Source organism: Chelonia mydas, chromosome 15 (assembly GCF_015237465.2).
Source record: "Chelonia mydas isolate rCheMyd1 chromosome 15, rCheMyd1.pri.v2, whole genome shotgun sequence".
In the NCBI taxonomy this organism is placed as follows: Eukaryota; Metazoa; Chordata; order Testudines; family Cheloniidae; genus Chelonia; species Chelonia mydas.
The window spans coordinates 31,934,800-31,953,317 of NC_057856.1; the positions used below are offsets into that span (position 1 = coordinate 31,934,800).

The 18,518-nt window shown below is 44.8% G+C and overlaps 1 protein-coding gene across 1 annotated transcript in view; it reads right to left on the reverse strand.

Moving 5' to 3' along the window:
* Positions 1 to 18,518, reverse strand: part of MN1 (MN1 proto-oncogene, transcriptional regulator) — a 190,170-nt gene that overhangs the window by 12,760 nt on the left and 158,892 nt on the right. The window lies entirely within an intron of this gene.

The window sequence follows — 18,518 nt, forward strand, 5'->3', positions numbered from 1 at the left end:
ACTTGTTCTTGCAGTGCATCCCTGTTAGTGCTGACAGACAGCCCAATACTGATGGGCCAAAGAGTGGCAAGTTACTGCACAGCCCGTTCCTCCCGAACAGAAAAAAGCCCTTTTCTCACTGCAGAAATCACTAAGGAATAAATCAAGAGCTGCTGTAGTAAACAAGCAGAATTACAATGAGCTCATTTGGGGAAGGCTCTGGGTTATCGGCACTGTGTGATAATGTTAGACCTCCTGCTCCAGAAGACCTCTGATGCAACGTTGTCTCCGCAAGCTGGGTCAATACTTCGCTGCTGGTGTCAAGTGGCAACTTTCTGGAGTTTGACCTTGCTGGAATTTACTCTTGGGAGGGGGAACCAGTCCATGAAGTTCCTAGTAGTATAAAAGCAGATGTAAGCACTTTGTTGGCAGAGTTCAGCAGCAGGGAAGTCTGCAGTTGATCAGTTCTGCCTCACCAGTCACTGCAGTCAACAGGAATGACTGCAGAGGATTTTTGTATTCCTTCCCCCAAATCCCCCCAAAAGAAGATTTAAAGAAATCAGCTGAGCTTCGGCAAAGCTCCAGTATAATGCAATAAATCTGTGCGATTCGTGCAGAGGGGAGCTGAACCCGTCTGGCCGGGGAATGGCCAGCAGGAGCGGAGTGTGAATTTGTAAATGAAGAACAAACACTTGTGCTGTGTGAAAATGCTTTAGCACAAGAACCACTCGGACTGTGGGGCCTTACTGGTGTTCAGTGGGCTAGGAGGCAGGCAGGAGGCTGCAGGGAGCATTTCCAGTGAGGGCATCCAAGTACCACCCATGGCCGTGTGAGTGGAAGCTCGGCTGTGTTTGGCACTGACCTTCCTGCTTTGTCTGACACGAGGAAAGCGGATCTTCTGAATGGCGCTAATGGCGTTCTCCGATTGCCAAGAGTAGCTAGGGTGGGGCACTGGGTAGAACAGTACAGTGCAGGCAGGTGTCAGCATTATCAACACAACTCAGTCCTGGCGGGCAGCACGTCTGCAGCTCCTGTGCTGGATCCTCATGCAGCCCCATCCTGCCACACCACCAGCTGCTCCACTAGGTATCTCGCGCCATAAGTTCGTACATCGGCACAGGTCTGCGAGCAGGGCGAGAGCATCTGATGGTGTGCCATGTAAAGATCGTGTGTTTTATTGGCATATGCTTGGCATGGCTCTATTGCTTGGGAGAGGTGATGCCATGAGTTATGCAGCCCGTCCCAAACCGATGCCTAGACGCCCTCCACCATCCTGTATCTGTATGTGCCAACTAGCTACGGCTGCAATGTAACAGAAAGAAATATTCGACCCCCTCATCACACAACTTCATTCAATGCACACAGCCCATCTGGCTGGAGCCTGTTTCGGATGCTCTAATTTCATTGTTACATTACATGCTACTGAAATAAAATGGTATCACCTTCTCCCTCCATATTTAGTTGAAACCAGGTCACTTGGTGCAGGTTTTCAATATGTTTTCCTTTATGATTAACACTCTTGGGGCCCTTGCTCGCTCTGTTATTCTCGTCAAATGAAAGAGCAGCTCCAGCTCCTGGTTAGATTTGCTCACATTTGAGCGGTGTCATGTGGTCAGTAGCCCATGGCAATACACTAAATTAAAGGCCTAATGCGGAATCCTCCTACAAGCCTGACAACTAATGAATTGAAGGCTTAAGGCCCCAGAGGACCTGCACTGGGATGAAGCCACTTCATACGGCGCTCCAGCACAAGTACGGTCCCTGGGCTGTCATTCAGAAATAAAGAGTTGTTTAATTTTATTCACCGCAGGAAACAGAAACAACAGTATCTCCTTTAACTAACAGCTAGTTTGCTGGAAAGCCATGCAGAGAAGATCCATCTTTACAATGATCCCCCAAATGCCCCTGGAGCATGATGATTCTATTTAGTGCACTGTAGGTACAGACAAATAAACTCCCTGCTTGCTTTCAATTAACTGTCTTTGAGGCCCTGGTACAGAAAAACAAACTCTCTTGTTTACGATCAAAACGACGGCACCTCCCCCAGAATACAAACATTCTGCCGGGCCATTACCCAGCTAGAACTCTCCCCCTTTGACTCCAGCCAGTGGGCCACAGCCTACACCAAGGAGACTAGGAGACAACTTCCCCAAAGTCTGCAGCAATTCTTCACTTAGAAGGAGCCGGTTGACTTGATTTTCTTGTCTCGATGTTCTCAGGACATCAACATACTCACCTATCTAGGGGACAAATCACCAGCACAAAAGGATCAGGAGGCCTCCTGCAATGGTGTGAGTTTGGGCAGCCACTTTCTGCGCAGCCCATTGCTGCTAGCCTTGTGATTGCCTCTGAGAGGAATGGCACGCGTCTCTCCTGTTCTTTCCATTGGTTTCCATGTCTCGCTCTCTCCATGATGGAAATGGCAGTGAGAGTCCTGTCAACTGTTCAGGTTCCTAATGCAAACTGATAACAGCCTGGCTGAACCAGCTTTACGAGCCACTGCTGCAGCTACCCTGTAGACCGAAGGGTGGCCTGCACCCCGGCATTGCTTCCTTTGCCCCTTCATGAGTCTTGTGCAGTGCTTCAGTCCAGTGAGCCTGGGCCACATGCTGGCTGCGCAGTACATATGAACATAGACAGTTCGTGGTTGAGCACCTTAATCCCTGTAGGGGAAGTTACTGCCCTTCAGCAGTTGATCTGTGCTAATCCCAACTACACCTCAGGAAAGCCAGAGACCGCTAGGACCATCCTGCATCTCCGGCTTTAATACTCAGCCACACAAATCTCTTCTTTCCACCATTATATCAGAAACACAGATTAGGAGCTGAGGGTAAACACTGGGGCTAATGCACTGCTCTGAAACAGGTCAGGTGGAATCTTCACCCTGGCAAGGTTCAGCCTGCTGTGTCAGACAGATCTGGCCCTGCAAGCATCAGGCATGTCGCAAGGACATGTTCCCCAAGAGCCCTCTCCTTCCCCCGCTCCCCACGTCCTCCCACACAGACACGAACTAAGCTATTCTTCTCCAGTCTAAAGAAACGTGAAAACTGCAGCTAGACAGTGCTAGCTCTTCATAACAAAACCCAAACAGTCAGATGGTTTTTAAAGCAAATGTAACAATGGAGCTGTCTGAACACAAACAAACACACACACGCACACACAGTTAGTTTGGGAGTTAATTTTATTTTCTGAATACAGTATTTACAACACAAAATTGGAATTTGTAACGTCCCTTTCCCACGAGAGAGCCGAGTGAGCGCTATAACTGTATAAACTCAACGATTAAGAACAATTAGCTGCATACACGTAGCTCTTCAGTCTGCTTGTAAGCTCTAGTACTGACTAGGAATTACGGTTAGTAGCAGGCAGGCAGCATATTCTACTGCTGAGAAGCATATATGGAAAAATTCAGCCCAACAGCCAGCAAATTCTCTTCAGCACAAACGAGGACAGAGAATAGCTGGGAATATTTGACCAGCGAAGATTGTTCACGTGTAATGGAGCTGTTTCCTTAAGGGCCTTCCATCCTCTACCGTCTACATGTTCTTCAGGGAAGCCCCAAAGCTGGAAGGCTTCCAGGGAAAAGGAGCTCTCTGTTCCCCCATAGGAGAAGGCGGGAGCTAGCTCTGGCAGGCTTCACTTACGTATTGGCACGTTGCCCAATGCAGTTTTCGTCACGGTTTGGGGCTGTATCATTTGGGGTTTGGAACGTGATACGAAATGGCAGTCAGAAGGTATTTATGAAAGGAGTGGGAATTGTGAAAGGTCCAGTGTCAGGACAGTGGGTCAGCCTGACCTGGACTTGGATGGGGGAGCAAACTCAATGTCAACAAGAGGCTCAGAGACCCGTGGGTGGGTCGGGCTTTGTGAGACTAGCCCATGTAGCAGTAAAGCTGGCTTCGTGGAACCAGCACCTGGCAGTGGTAGGCCAGGAGGAGCAGACTTTGCAGAACCAGACTTTGGAGCAAGACCTGGTGGCGCTGACTTCACTGGCCTTCGGAGCAGATGGACTCCGAAGTGCGGGCTCCTCATGCCTGGGCAGTGACTAGTGGGACAACCACACCCCTCCCATGCTCCCGGGCGTTTGCTCATTCCATTTGCAATGAAAGCAGATGTTTTATTTTATTTCTCCCAAATAAAAGCTATTTATGGATCGACATACCCAGGGCTGAGTGTTTTAGGGAAGGAATACCTCTAAAGGGGATCAGGTGGTTATATTTTCAGTCCCTCAAGCCTGGGAGTAGAGAGGGTTCTATGGGAGGGCTTGAACTCATCATTTTTCGTGATTTAGCCCCTAGACCTCACTTGAACCTGGCGCTTGCTACTGCTACCCACAGCTGGCACAAGGATTATGCTCACATTACTAAAGAAGGGTTCCAGATGCTCTTTGAATCTACAGATTTCCAAGAGTTCCATTCACTTTATCATTTGTTCTGTTAAACAAGAACACAAGAACGGCCATACCGGGTCAGACCACTGGTCCATCTAGCCCAGTATCCTGTCTTCTGACATTGGCCAGTGCCAGGTGCTTCAGAGGGAATGAACTGAACAGGGCAATTTATTGGGTTATCCATCCCATGTCATGCAGTCCCAGCTTCTGGCAGTCAAAGGCTTAGGGACATCCAGAGCATGGGGTTGCATCCCTGACCATCGTGGCTAATAGCCATTGATGGACCTGTCCTCCATGAAGTTATATAATTTTTCTTTGAACTCTGTTATAGTTTTGGCCTTCACAACATCCCCTGGGAAATGAGTTCCACAGGTTGACTGTGCGTTGTGTGAAGAAGTACTTCCTTTTGTTTGTTTTAAACCAGGTGCCTACTAATTTCATTGGGTTACACCTGGTTCATGTGTTATGTGAAGGAATAAATAACACGTCCTTATTCATTTTCTCTGCATCAGTCATGACTTTATAGACCTCTGTCGTATCCCCCCGTAGTCGTCTCTTTTCCAAGCTGAACAGTCCCAGTCTTGTTAATCTCTCCTCATATGGAAGCTGTTCTAGACCCCCTCATCATTTTTGTTGCCCTTCTCCGCACCTTTTCCAATTCTAATATATCTTTTTTGAGATGAGGCCATCAGAACTGCATGCCATATTCAAGGTGTGGGTGTACCATGGATTTATACCGTGCCATTATGATATTTTCTTATCATAAGAATGTCTTATTATCTGTCCCTTTCCTAATGGTTCCTAACGTTTTGCTAGCTTTTTTGACAGCTGCTGCACATGGAGTCGTTCTCTGAAAACATCACTCAAAGAGCTTTTCCTTGAGTATGTGGATTTAGATCCTATCACTTTGTATGTATAGATGGGATTGTGTTTCTAATTTACATTACTTTGCATTTATCAACAGTTAATTTCATCTGCCATTTTGTCACCCAGTCTTGTATGATCCCTTTGTAACTCTGCAGTCTACCTTGGACTGAACCATCTTGAGTAATTTTGTAGTGTTTGCAAACTTTGTCACCTCACTTCACCTCACCTCACCCCCTTTTCCGGATAATTTATGAATATATTGAACAGCCCTGGACTGAATACAGAGCCTCAAGGAACCCTGCTATTTATCTCTTTCCATTGTGAAAATTGACTGTTTATTTCTCACTTTGTTTCCTGTCTTTTAACCAGTTACTGGTCCATGAGAGGATCTTCCTGCTTATCCCAAGGCTGCCTACTTTGACAAGGTCCTTCATCAAAGACTCTTAAATAAAGGCTTTCTGAAAATCCAAGTACACTATATCCACTGGATCACCCTTGTCCACATGTTTCTTCAGAGTCCCCAAAGAATTCTAATAGATTGGTGAAGCATGATTTTCCTTTACAAAAGCAATGTTCACACTTCCCCAACATATCTTGTTCATCTATCCGTCTGATAATTCTGTTCTTTTCTATAGTTTCAACCAATTTGCCTGGTACTGAAGTTAGGCTTACTGGCCTGTAATTGCCAGCTTCACCTCTGGAAATTTTTTAAAAATTGGCATTACATTAGTTGTCCTCCAGCCATCTGGTACAGAGGCTGATTTAAGCAATATAGGTTACACACCACAGTTAGTAGTTTTGCAAGTTCATATTTGAGTTCCTTCAGAACTCTTGGGTGCATACCATCTGGTCCTGGTGACTTATTACTGTTTAATTTATTAATTTGTTCCAAAACCTCCTCTAATGACATCTCAATCTGGGACAGTTGATCAGATTTTTCATCTAAAAAGAATGGTTCAGTTATCAGAATCTCCCTCACGCCCTTTGCAGTGAAGACCAATGCAAAGAATTCATTTAGCTTCGCCGCACTGGCCTTGTCTTCTTTGCATGCTCCTTTAGCACCTCAGTCGTCCCCAGTGGCCTCACTGACTGCTTGGCAGGCTTCTTGCTTCTGAAATACTTAAAATAAATTGTTGCTGTTAGTTTTTGTGTCTTTTGCTAGTTGCTCTTCAAATTCTTTTTTGGCCTGCCTCATTTCATTTTTACCCTTGACTTGGCAGGGTTTATGTTTCTTTCTATTTTCCTCACTGGAATTTGACTTCCAGTATTTAAATGGTGTCTTTTTGTCTCTAGCCACCTCTTGTACTTTGTTGTTTAGCCATAGTAGTGTTTTTGACCTTCTTATTTGTTTTTTTATTAATTATTATTATTAGTTGAGTCATACACATAGTTTGTCTCCATTTTTGTGTTTTTTAAAAGGTTCCCTGCATCTTGCAGGCATTTCACTCTTTTGACTGTTCCTTTTAATTTCTGTTTAACTAGCCTCCTCATTTTGTGTAGTTCCCCTTTTTTTAATTTAAATGTTACTGTGGTAGGTTTCTTTGATATTTTCTGCCCTACAAGGATGCTCAACTTCATTACATTATGGTCGATATTACCGAAAGCTTCAGCTACATGCACATCTTGGCCCAGCTCCTGTGCGCCACTGAGGACTAAATCAAGAATTGCCTCTCCCCCTGTGGGTTCCAGGACTAGCTGCTCCAAGAAGCAGTCATTAATGGTAGCTAGAATTTCTCTCTGCATCCTGTCCTGAGGTGACATGTTCCCAGTCAATATGGGGATAGTTGAAACCACACTTATTATTGGGTTTTCTGGTTTTGTAGCCTCTCTAGTCTCCCTGAGTATTTCACAATCACAGTCACCATCCTGGTCAGGTGGGCAGTAGTATATTCTGACTGCTATACTCTTGCATGGAATTTCTATCTATACAGCTTTTGTGGTACTGTTTGTTTTAAGATTTTATACTATGTGTGACTCTATTCTTTCTTTCACTTACAGGACCAGACCCCCACCAGCACCACTTACTCTGTCCTTCCTGTATATTTTGTACTCTGGTATTGTGGTGTCCTATTGATTCTACTAAGTTTCTGTGATGCCTCATTGAATACCAGGCACTCATGTTCACCCGTCTTAGTATTTATCCCCTTTCTTTAGGAAAGGTGCATGAGGACTGGAAATGGGAATGGCAATATCGGCTAATAGCCAGCACTGGGCGTAATCATTGTCCTAATGGCCAACCAGGCCCTGACATCCAGAAATGTAAATCCAGTTTATAGCACATAGTTCTGTATAAGATTTCTCAGTGACAAATGTAGCTATTTATATGACAGAAATGAGTGTACACAATGGGGTCACGAAAGCTTTGTGCTTAACTCATGTTAACATTAACATTTTTATTATACTAGTAAATAATATGTTTTGTTCCTGTTTAATTTGGAATCAATATGGTGCCTCTGTTTAATTACACTCCCCACTTCAGCAGGAAGCTGGGGGAATTGGTTTGTCCTCCCTTTGCTACATTGCAGAGGGGAAGGAGTTTGTATGCAGGATTCAGAGAGCCCAGGAGCACTGAATACCAGTAGAAAAGAGTGGCCCCATTAGACAAATAGATGTACTTAGTGGGGTCATTATTAACTAAGCAAGCTGTGTGAAGAAAGGCCAAAGACACAGTTACCCTTTACTGCCTGTAAATAACCAAATAGTCAGCTCATCTAACAAAATAATGTGTCTGTGCACATGTGTGTGGTGTGTATGCGTGAGCACAGGAGGGAACATGTTAGATACTCTGAAACAAGTCTTGGGAGAGATTTTTGAGTCATATTTCGAAAACAAAAACTACTCGATGTCTGACTGATACTAGGAATTAGTATCCTTTTCTCTAATTTATAGAACTCCCACTTACAAAGAATACAGCTGTTCAACTAGGGTTACTACAGTAGTTGCCATAAAAAAGTCAACATTTGCTAGCAGCAGATAGATTGCCATTTCCTGTTTGGGGCAGGAACCTGAGTATGAATAGATTTGAGCACACTCTGGGTGCACTGGAAATAAATACTAATAAACTGTGCTAGCTCACATATACTTGTGAAGTAACTGCTCGCAGTTGCTGCCTTGTAAATGGCAACCACTGGACATGCTTAACTGGTGGCAGTTTTACACATGCTTTTCCATTTCTTGGGAACGTCCAGTGAGCAGAAACAAGAAACTCTGCATCCACCGTTACTGAAGCCAGGGTTGGACCAATACAGGAAACTTTTCTGTAGGTGGCGGAAGAGACAGGCCTTAATATCCTGTTGCAGAGGTGATCATTTCACAGCCAAACTTTGGGCAGAAAGGCACGTCTGACCTTCCTCTTCCCTCTACAAAGCAGGTCTACCTGCTCAGATCACATCCCATGCACAACAACTCTTCTGGCTGCGCCCTCAGAGCTCATGAAGCCACCTGAACAGAAAGGCAAGACTCCTTTTAGCTATCAACACAGCGTCAGCATGTGCAGACTGGGGCTTGACTGTTGACTAGAATGCCTGATGCTTTGCTCTGACCCCCGGGATGGGCTCTGCTTTAGCTGGGCGTGGGGAAGAAGAATGGTATGGAGTGGATGTTTGTGTGTACACACATGCTACTGACCGCTGTGGAACGGGGTATACAAGACCTGCTTATGTGCCTATCTCAGTTCCCTCTAGGACTCAAGTGAGCATGTGAGCACACTCCTGGGCTCCTTTGTTCGTTTAAAATATCCCATAATATCGTCATACAGAAGTGATGGTCAAAACCAGGGCTTGCTCACAGAAGGGCGACCCTGTGGATCCCACAGAGCTAAGACTTATCACACTCTGGGTATATGGGGATGTCACATACGGGGCAGCCCAAATAGTGTGACTTTAGTGGGAAGTACAGATATTTGACCCATTCAGTCAAAAAGCAGATGCCAAAATATGGGGCTCAGTGCTGAGGATTAGCCACTTGAGACTGACAGAGACTGCGACGTATTAAATCACAGCCATTTCTCCTGCCTATGAATAAGTGAGAAGACAGATTGTAAGTTTCACTCTCCTCTCCATTTATAACGACAAATCATTCGTTTCCATCGTGTGAAGGGGGTGGGATTAGGAGGAACACTAGAGGCTGAAATGTATTAATTTACTTGATACACTGTATAAAGTATGAGCAATTTCAGGGCAGGCTCCCCAAATACCAGCTCAGCTCTTCTTCACCTGGACCCAAAGTGACTACCCTGTCTGGTTTTGTTTTAATGTCCTTATCTCTAGTGCTGGCATTTTAGAATTAATTTTGTTCCTAGACAGACTTCAATGTTGTTAATTTTAACACACTCTGAGCATTTCTTAGCTGAATCTAACATAATTCCCCAATTTAAGATACGTTAGATAAAGACAATTGTGAGTAGTATTGGCTATTTCTGTGAACGGCAATCCAAATATATTCCCCCTAATTTAATGTCCTGTTTGTATTTTATCAATAAATGAAGTTCTCAGAACCACACTTAAATGGAAGCAGCACTATACTCTGGTAGACAAAGCCAACGAAAAAAAAAGCAAACACCCCACCTCATCTCGAGACCAAAATGTCTTGTTGAAAAGAATTCCTTGACTTATTGTTCTCTCCTCTTGGCTGCACTTGAATATTAAATGTTGTATTAATAGCTCACTCTTAATTATCCATGAGTAATGTACTACAACCAGGAAATTAATGAAGGGAAGCACCAGAAAAATGAAAAAATCTCTCACTATCACAGATACATTTTCAATCACTCTCTGGCAAAGGCAGACATTTGAACACAACTGGGTCTAGGTCTCTGGAGTATGGCAGGGATTTACAGCTGCACCCCAGTTGAAAAGGCACCCCACTTTGGTTCAGAACTGTTTACTTTAAGAAAGGGATTAGAAGAGGGGACAAGACAAAAGTATATAAAAAATGAATGGTCTAGAGAAGGTTGATCAGGAGCTTCTTTTCTTCTTGTCTCACAGCTTAAGAACAAGAGAACACTCAGACTGAAAAGTGGGAAATTCAAAATGGATAAAAGGAACTATTTTTTCACAAAATATACAATTAAGCTGTGGAACTCATTGCCACAAGAAGTCACTGAGACCAAGCATTTAGCAAGAGTCAAACAAGGACTGAACATTTATATAGATAACAAGACTATCCAGAGTTATAACAGTTAGTGTGAACATACATTTTGGAAGAGCTACTAAAGCCCTCATGCTTTGGGATTTAAACTACTCTCTTGCTAAAGGGAATAAGAGGAGGCCTGGAGCAGGTGGGGGGCCAGATTACCCCACATCTGTCTAATGTAAGGTTTCTTGTACCCTCCTCTGAAGCACCTGGTGCTGGTCTCTGTCGGAGACGGGACATTGGCGTGGGTGGAGCTCAGAGCCCAGACGGATCTCATCCAGCAAGCCCTATGTTCCACAAAGCTCTGTAGGCAGTTACATGTTGTGGGGAGGTGGGACATGGTCAGAGAGAAGGGAGGACAGGTTTTAATCTTCAGGAATGAGATTTCTCAATTGCCAGGGGCAATGTGCAGGTGAGAAGAACACATCCTTTCTTCCTCCTCTGGGCATCTCTACCACTCTGCCGCTGGGGCATGTAAAATGAAAAGCCACTGGAAAGAGAGCCCATCACAGGGATCAGGCAGCACAGGGGGAATGATGCTGGTAGATGGGAACGTCAGAACATCACAAATTCAAACTCCCTCAACCAATTAGGAACATTGTTTTAATAGCTGAGAGGTGCGGACCCCCGATTTGAGAAACCTGATCAGGTGCCCACCCAGAGAAGCAAGACACATAGACCTGCATACCCATATATCACCTCCTATGGTCAATGCAAAAGCTGAACTGCCGCGAGATTCCTCTGTGTACAGTGCCAGCAGAGGTGATGAGACTAACACTGCAGTGTGAATAACGTTAGTGTGCTCTCTAAAGCAGCATCTACGGGATCTGTTTGCAGACAGCTTGTGTATCTTTTACTGTAGTGCTGGGGGAGCCATTCAGAAATGGGGTGCCTTGATAGGACAGCCACATTCTGTATCTGGAGCAGCACTTAATCACATAAATACTCATTTTAGGTGTCCAAGTACTCATATGAGCATCCTATTAATTCACTCATGCTTGAAAATCGAGCCCTGTAAGAGATGTCACCAATGAACTATACATATACCATATACTGTACATATTATCACTCCTAATGTATTGACCTACTCTAAGTATATTTCTCCCCACAGGACACAATATACCTCTCAAATTACTGTACCTCACGCAAGAGGTAGCACACCTGTTCCTCTTCACATGAGCTCAGTTCACAGGGGCATTTCAGGGTCGATAGAAGCAGCGCAAAACCCTTCCAAACGATGTACTTTGTAATACCAATGTGAAAGTGCTCAGATACTGTGGGATGGCTGCAGCATTAACAGATAGCTAGACAAATCTATATTTTCAGTAAGACACTCTCCAGTGAAATAAGCACGGTCCGTTTTCTGGAGCACTGTCTGCATTTCTGGCTCTTGGTTTAGACACAAATGAGAGCTTGAGATAATCAGCATTGTGGGAGAAGTACAGAATAGTACTCCTTTGATGCATCTATTTGGGCATTAGGCCATAACCTCAGCCACGTCTCCCTCCCTAGGGCAAGATCTGAAGTGACAGAATTAAAGTCCTGTAACTCTGATCCAGTTGTGATTTGTTTAGCGTCTAATTGATGGAACTGTTCATCTCAGGGAAGAGCAGGGTTAGCTGTACTCTGTAAAAGCAATAAGAAAATTAACATGGCCTCACTGACTTTTATGAGCTTTTTCTGGCAACATGTACGGGGCCGTATAATGCCATTTAATGACGCCAGCCAGCAGGGCCAATTCTGATCCCCTCACTTGGAGCCCCAGTGGCTTGACGTGGAACCACCACTTATGTCAATGGGCTTTCCAAGGGTGAGGAAGGGACTCAGCTTGCAAAGGGAAAATCTCACTTCTTTCCATGCTGACTGACTGTGTCTGAGCAAGACATTCGTGAGAGGGCCTTACCTGAGAGGAAGTTCCAGAGGTGGTGTTATCCAGACTAAGAGGGAGCTAACACTCACACGTGATCCGGATCCCAATAGATACTAGCCAACGCTCACGCATAGTCTCTATGGATAAAATAGCATTCACCATGGTGACATACTCACTATGGCAGCAAAGTGGTTGGTCAACAGTGTCAAGACTGGTATGTTCCAGTATCGTATTGCTTACTTAATGGTTATTGTGCAATCTCAAGTCAGAATATTCCCATTCCAAGCATGAGCTGAGGTCGCTACCAGAAGAAGTGTAATGGGAGCATACAAGGTCACGTCAAGGGCAACATAATCTGGAGAGTTCTCTGCTCTGCAATGCAAATTTATTGGAACTGTGGTTTAATACTTGAAAATAATCCTCTAGTGGACTGTAATGCCCTACCACCCGGTACTACAGATGCCTTAGAGAGAGAACTACAGATAGTTAGGTCCCAGGCAGACTGCAAAGAGCTACAAAGGGATCTCACAAAACCGAGTGACTGGGCAACAAAATGGCAGATGAAATTCAGTGTTGATAAATGCAAAGTAATGGACACTGGAAAACATAATCCAACTATACATACAAATGATAGGGTCTAAATTAGCTGTTATCCCTCAAGAAAGAGATCTTGGAGTCATTGTGGAAAGTTCTCTGAACACATCCACTCAGTGTGAAGTGGAAGTCAAAAAAACTAACAAAACGCTAGGAACCATTAGGAAAAAGATAGATAATAAAGACTGAAGATATCATAATGCCACTATATAAATCCCTGGTACGCCCACATCTTGAATACTGTATGCAGTTCTGATTGCCCCATCTCAAAAAAGATGCATTAGAATCGGAAAGGTACAGAGAAGGGCAAGAAAAATGTTTAAGAGTATGGAACAGTTTCCGTATGGAGAGAGATTAATAAGACTGGGACTGTTCAGCTAGGGAAAGAGACGACTAAAGAGGGATGTGATAGAGGCCTATAAAATCATGACTGATGTGGAGAAAGTAAATAAGGAAGTGTTATTTACCCCTTCTCATAACACAAGAACTAGGGGTAACCCAATGAAATTAATGGGCAGCAGGTTTAAAACAAAGTACTTCACACAACGCACAGTCAACCTGGGGGCTTGCCAGGGATGTTGTGAAGGCCAGAACTATAACTGGTTTAAAATAAAGAAATAGATACGTTCCTGCAGGATACGTCCATCAATGGTTATTAGTCAAGATGGTCAGGGGTGCAACCCCATGCTCTGGGTATCCCTAAACCTCCAACTGCCTGAAGCTTGGAGTGGACAACAGGGGATGAATCACTCGAAAATTGCCCTGTTCTGTTCATTCCCTCTGAAGCATCCGGCACTGGCCACTATGAGAAGACAGGATACTGGGCTAGACCAACCATTGGTCTGAGCCAGTATGACCCCTGTTATGGTCTTATGTTCTAGAATATAGCATAGAAGCATGCCAGGAAATCAATGTGCCAAGAAACTATGACTTACGAATTCTCCCACAAAGAGCTGGAGCACAGTCAGAAAACACCAGGCTGCTCCTACAAGCAGCCTCTGGCCATTCCTGGTGCAGGAACTGCAGCGTTCACTTTAACAGGTGCAGTTCAGGAGTTTCTCCAAAGGAGTGAAACTGCTAAGTGTCTAATTAAATATGTGCCTCCCATCACTGGAGCTCTGCAGCAGCCATGAATTATGCAGTGGCTCACCTACATGTCAGCAGGATCACAATATTGATGAGTTATCCTGTGTGTAATCTGATAAAAACCAAGATAAACTCAGCAAAAATGGAGTGTAATATGATCCTTTCCTTTCAATAAACAATTTCCAGCACTGTGTTCTGATTGTCTCTTCCGTATTCGTCTCTTCCTGTGCTCTCTTGTCACCTTAGGCAGCCTAATGTAACGGCTCTTCAATATGGCCTAATACCGGAATGAATAAACAGCCAAGCTGGCTGCATTAACCTACAAGCTGTGAGACAGTGCTGGGTGTCTGTTAAATACTACCTGGGGGATATTTTCATGCCATATGGAATTAGAAGCTAGTGCTTTCAATAATGCCGGTGCATTCCACAAGGTCTGCTTTTTGGCATTTAGATTAATGCTGGAGACAGGGAGGAAGAGGTTGCCATGCCTCACACTGACTCCCTCTTCTCAGTCTGAACAAATGACGGATGGCAGAGTGCAACTCCCACTTGGAAATGCTTTCCAACACTCCTTCAGACCCTGCATCCTGACTCTGGCTTCCAGTGCAAGCCGCCTGCTTTATAACCCCAATCCAGATGCTCTTAAAACTCCGGGAAAAGTGGGTCACTTGGGCTCCCTCATTTTCATCTAAATGCATCTTTGCAAGAAATACCTCGAGAGAGTGGGGAAAAGATTTGCCCTTGTCGGTGATCATCGGGGCACAGTAGTTAGAGCAGAAGGCTGGGCGCCAGGAGAGGTGGCTTCTAATCCAGGCTCTGACACTTCCCTCCTCTATGGTTATTTCCACAGCTGCGAAGTGGGGATAGTAACACTTACTATGCCTGACTCATCTGGCTTTGAGATCTTCCCGGGTCAGGCACTCTATGCAGGTGCTAAGTTGTATCACTCTGCTCAGTCTTGGAAAAGCTACATTAGTCTGTTTTTAAAAAGAAAAGAAAAACTTTCCCACACTGTTTAAGGAGCACTTGTGACTTTCCTTCCCAATGCCCTCTTCATGCCAGCCACAGAGAATTAATATTTTGCTGAATGAAGGGACCAGCATAGTTTTCTTGGTAGAAACAGAAATAATGGCTGAAACATCGAGATAAAGGGCTCCCCAGTTAGTTGGCCATCGGTTTTTGTAATCTTTACGAGAAAGGAAATAATTCAATCTCAAAGCTGAATTGTAAGGAGCAGAACACAGTCTGAACTTTCCTTTTCCTTCAGCAATTTTCCAGAGTCTAGTTGCCTTCAGAGAACAAATCTCGGATTCCCTTTTTATTTGTATTTTATTTTATTTATTCCGTACGCTGAAGCTGCAGTTAGCGGCCTCACTGGAATACATTCTATTAGCAACTTGTCCTGTTTTAGCCAAGAAGTCAGGGGGCCGGATTCTGGTCTCACTTGTGCCACTGTAAATCAGAGTTACTCCACAGGAGAGACAGAATTAGGCCTGAAACACTTAGTACAGTCTGAAAAACAGCGACACTGTGTCCATCCCAGGAGCACAATGGGCCTAGTTCAGCTGCCATCGCATTAGCTCCATGGACTTCGATGAAGTTGCTTCTGTTGCAGGGCTGTCTGCAACAGCACCTTCCCATTGCAAACATCTCTGCGCCCCATAGTTGGGCTTCTGCCCTGGGTATGGCACTGGGACACACTGGTGGATGATTGCTTCTAGTCATGGGTTGGGGCAAATGTCCATGCATGTGCTGGTAGACCTGTCAGCAGCACGGGATGATGAGTTGCTGCGGACCTGCGGGAGTCTCTGTGAGGCGGTGTTGGTTGTCCCTCTCAGACAGAGCCCAGAGACTCAAAATGGCAGCTGCTCTTCCCCCTTGAACTTGGCTGTGGAGCCATTCGCACACAGCTCTCTCCTCTCACCCACCAGAGACATGAAATGCCTTGGGGAGGTCATGCCATGCTGCGGGCTCCTGGGGCAGCAGCTGACACATGGCATGTAGCTCTGCCTCTCTTCCACATCAGCACTTCGCCCAGCAGCTGATGGAGGAGAGCCCGAGGGGAAGGAAGGAGCTGGCTGAAATAAGCCTTGCCAAGGCAGCAGTGATATTGGAGTGAAGTAGGACACAGCCTGACGGAAGGTGTGTGCCCTCACATTGCCGGGAGGATCACAGTCTTTGCAGCTCCTGGACTCCTGAATGCATCCGATGAAGTGAGCTGTAGCCCACGAAAGCTTATGCTCAAATAAATGCGTTAGTCTCTAAGGTGCCACAAGTACTCCTTTTCTTTCTGCGGATACAGACTAACACGGCTGCTACTCTGAAAGCTAGACTCCTAAATGGTCTTAGAAGCCAGGAACTCCACAAGGAACTTTCCTGGCCCTAGTGACCAATCAGCTGTCAAACCCAGGCTTGAGAGCCACCACACACCAGAGGGTGCAAAACGTGGTAGCCTTTCCTCTGAGTAACACGGGAGTTGCCACCCCAGTCTCCCAGCGCTCCGTGCACCTCACAGCTCCCTGCCCAACACAGGACCCACTACAAGGGCCTGATCCTACTCCTGTCTGTCTCATTGTATGCTGCTGGCCTGCCAGGCCAGTTATAGTGCTCTGGGATGGCTGAGTTAACAGCACTGAGGTGACCAGGGCTTGGGCTTTCTCAGTGGCTGGCCTGCAGTAAAATCATACACAGAAGTTCCCAACAGGCCAACAGTGCGCACAGCCAGCCTTCCCCATGTGCCTTTATCCTCCCGCTCAGCCTCCGGAGCCACGAGTCAATTGTCACTTTATGCAGACGTGCCATTTCACTAATAAATCACTTCAGTGTGTGAAACCAGCATGCTTTCATTGCATTGCAAATCCTACAATACAGCCAAAAAATGGATATTACCGTGAGCTAAACACACACTAGCAAATGTCTGTCTGGTGACATGAATGGCCGCGATACAGGGACCAGAGCACAGTCTGACTGCTAATCGGCATGCACATCCCAAACAGATTGCTTGTTCTTACACGTTGGCTTATTAGAATGGCTCTCACATATGGAGTGTATTAAAAACCTGGAATCACCATACAGTCAAATAAGAAAATGTTTCGCTTATGATGCCCCAAAAGACCAAAAAGATCATAGATTCCCAGACACCTGTGGACGGAGTCTGATTCCACCTGCACTGAAGTAAGCCCAGGGAAACACCACTGAAGCTAATGGAGTTATGTTGGATTCATGGTGGGGTGAGATCAGGATCTGGCTCCTATCCTTTAATACAAGCAAGCAACAAAAAGGAAATACCTCATTTCCCACAGTCCAGTACATATAAGCTCAGATACACTCGGGCCAAGCGTGTGCTGTCTGCAATGCTCCCCTGTCAGAGCTCTGGTTAGCATTTGGGTTTCTTTGCCATGACCGTTCATATCTGAAAAAGTCATCAGTCTGCCTGTTCCTTCACTTAGAAAAAAAAAGGTCACTTCAGGGCTTGTGGGGGTTTTAAATAGAGGAACGCTCTTGATTTTTGACATTGTGCCCCAAGATTATAAAATGCTGTTCAAAACCAAGACCAGTTGTCACTGCTAATAAAACCAGAACTCACGTGGCATGGATGTTATTTACCTCTGTTAATTTATTATTGTACCTGGCTATGCCTGCAAATAGTGCCTTATGATACTGCGTTTCTCCCTGCATAGATGTTCAGATACTGATTTCTCCCACCAATGCTGAAAGTCTCTCCAGTAGCATCTTGAACCCTGCCCCTCTGCCTTTGTGTGTATTTATTTAATTGATGATGTTTCCAGGTGACATAGTTCCTTTTCCATAATTTTTTACTTACAAGTTATTCTGCATTTGTGAATTTTGGAATTAAATTCATGACAAAAGAGTACAATGACATTCTCCCATTTTCACACTCCTATCTACTCTGTTTGACAACTTCCTTCAGAGATCAGTTTATACAGTTGTCTCTTCTTTAAAAAATAAAGGCAAAGTTGTTTGATTCTGAACAGATTTTCAAATCAAGAGGGTTTTGCAAGGCTTCAAGAGAAACATTCTGCTCTAGCTTCATACTGGTTCCCTCCCAAACACGACCTTTGACTCATCTTCTTACAAAGTCAGAAAATTGTTTATTGGCAGGTTGAACAAACAGGCACACTGCTAAAAGCCTTCAGAAAGGCTGCCCTAAAACTCCCTAGTCCTTGTGATGAGACAGTAACAATGAGTAGGTGATGGGAAAAATAATCTATGCTAACATGTTAACAAGCTCTCTATGCACACAAACCATATGAGGGCTGAAAACAAGCTGGGAAACTTTCAGCCCAATGGGTCCCTTTTTTTCAGAGCTCGCGGTAGAGCTTATAAAAACTTCTCCCCTAAAGACTATGGTATTCCTGCTGTGAAACTATAGCACTGCGTTTCGGAAGAGAAAAAACCGACTAGAAAACAAAAATAATATTTTACTCAACACTTGCCACTTGATATTTTTAATTTTATAACCACCGACAGAGCTCTGGAGTGTCAGCCTTTGCTGAAGGAGGTTATTTCCTTCGCCTTCTATGAAATATGGTGTGGTTGCTGTCATTTCCACTGCTTTTCCAAGTGGAAAAAAAGCAG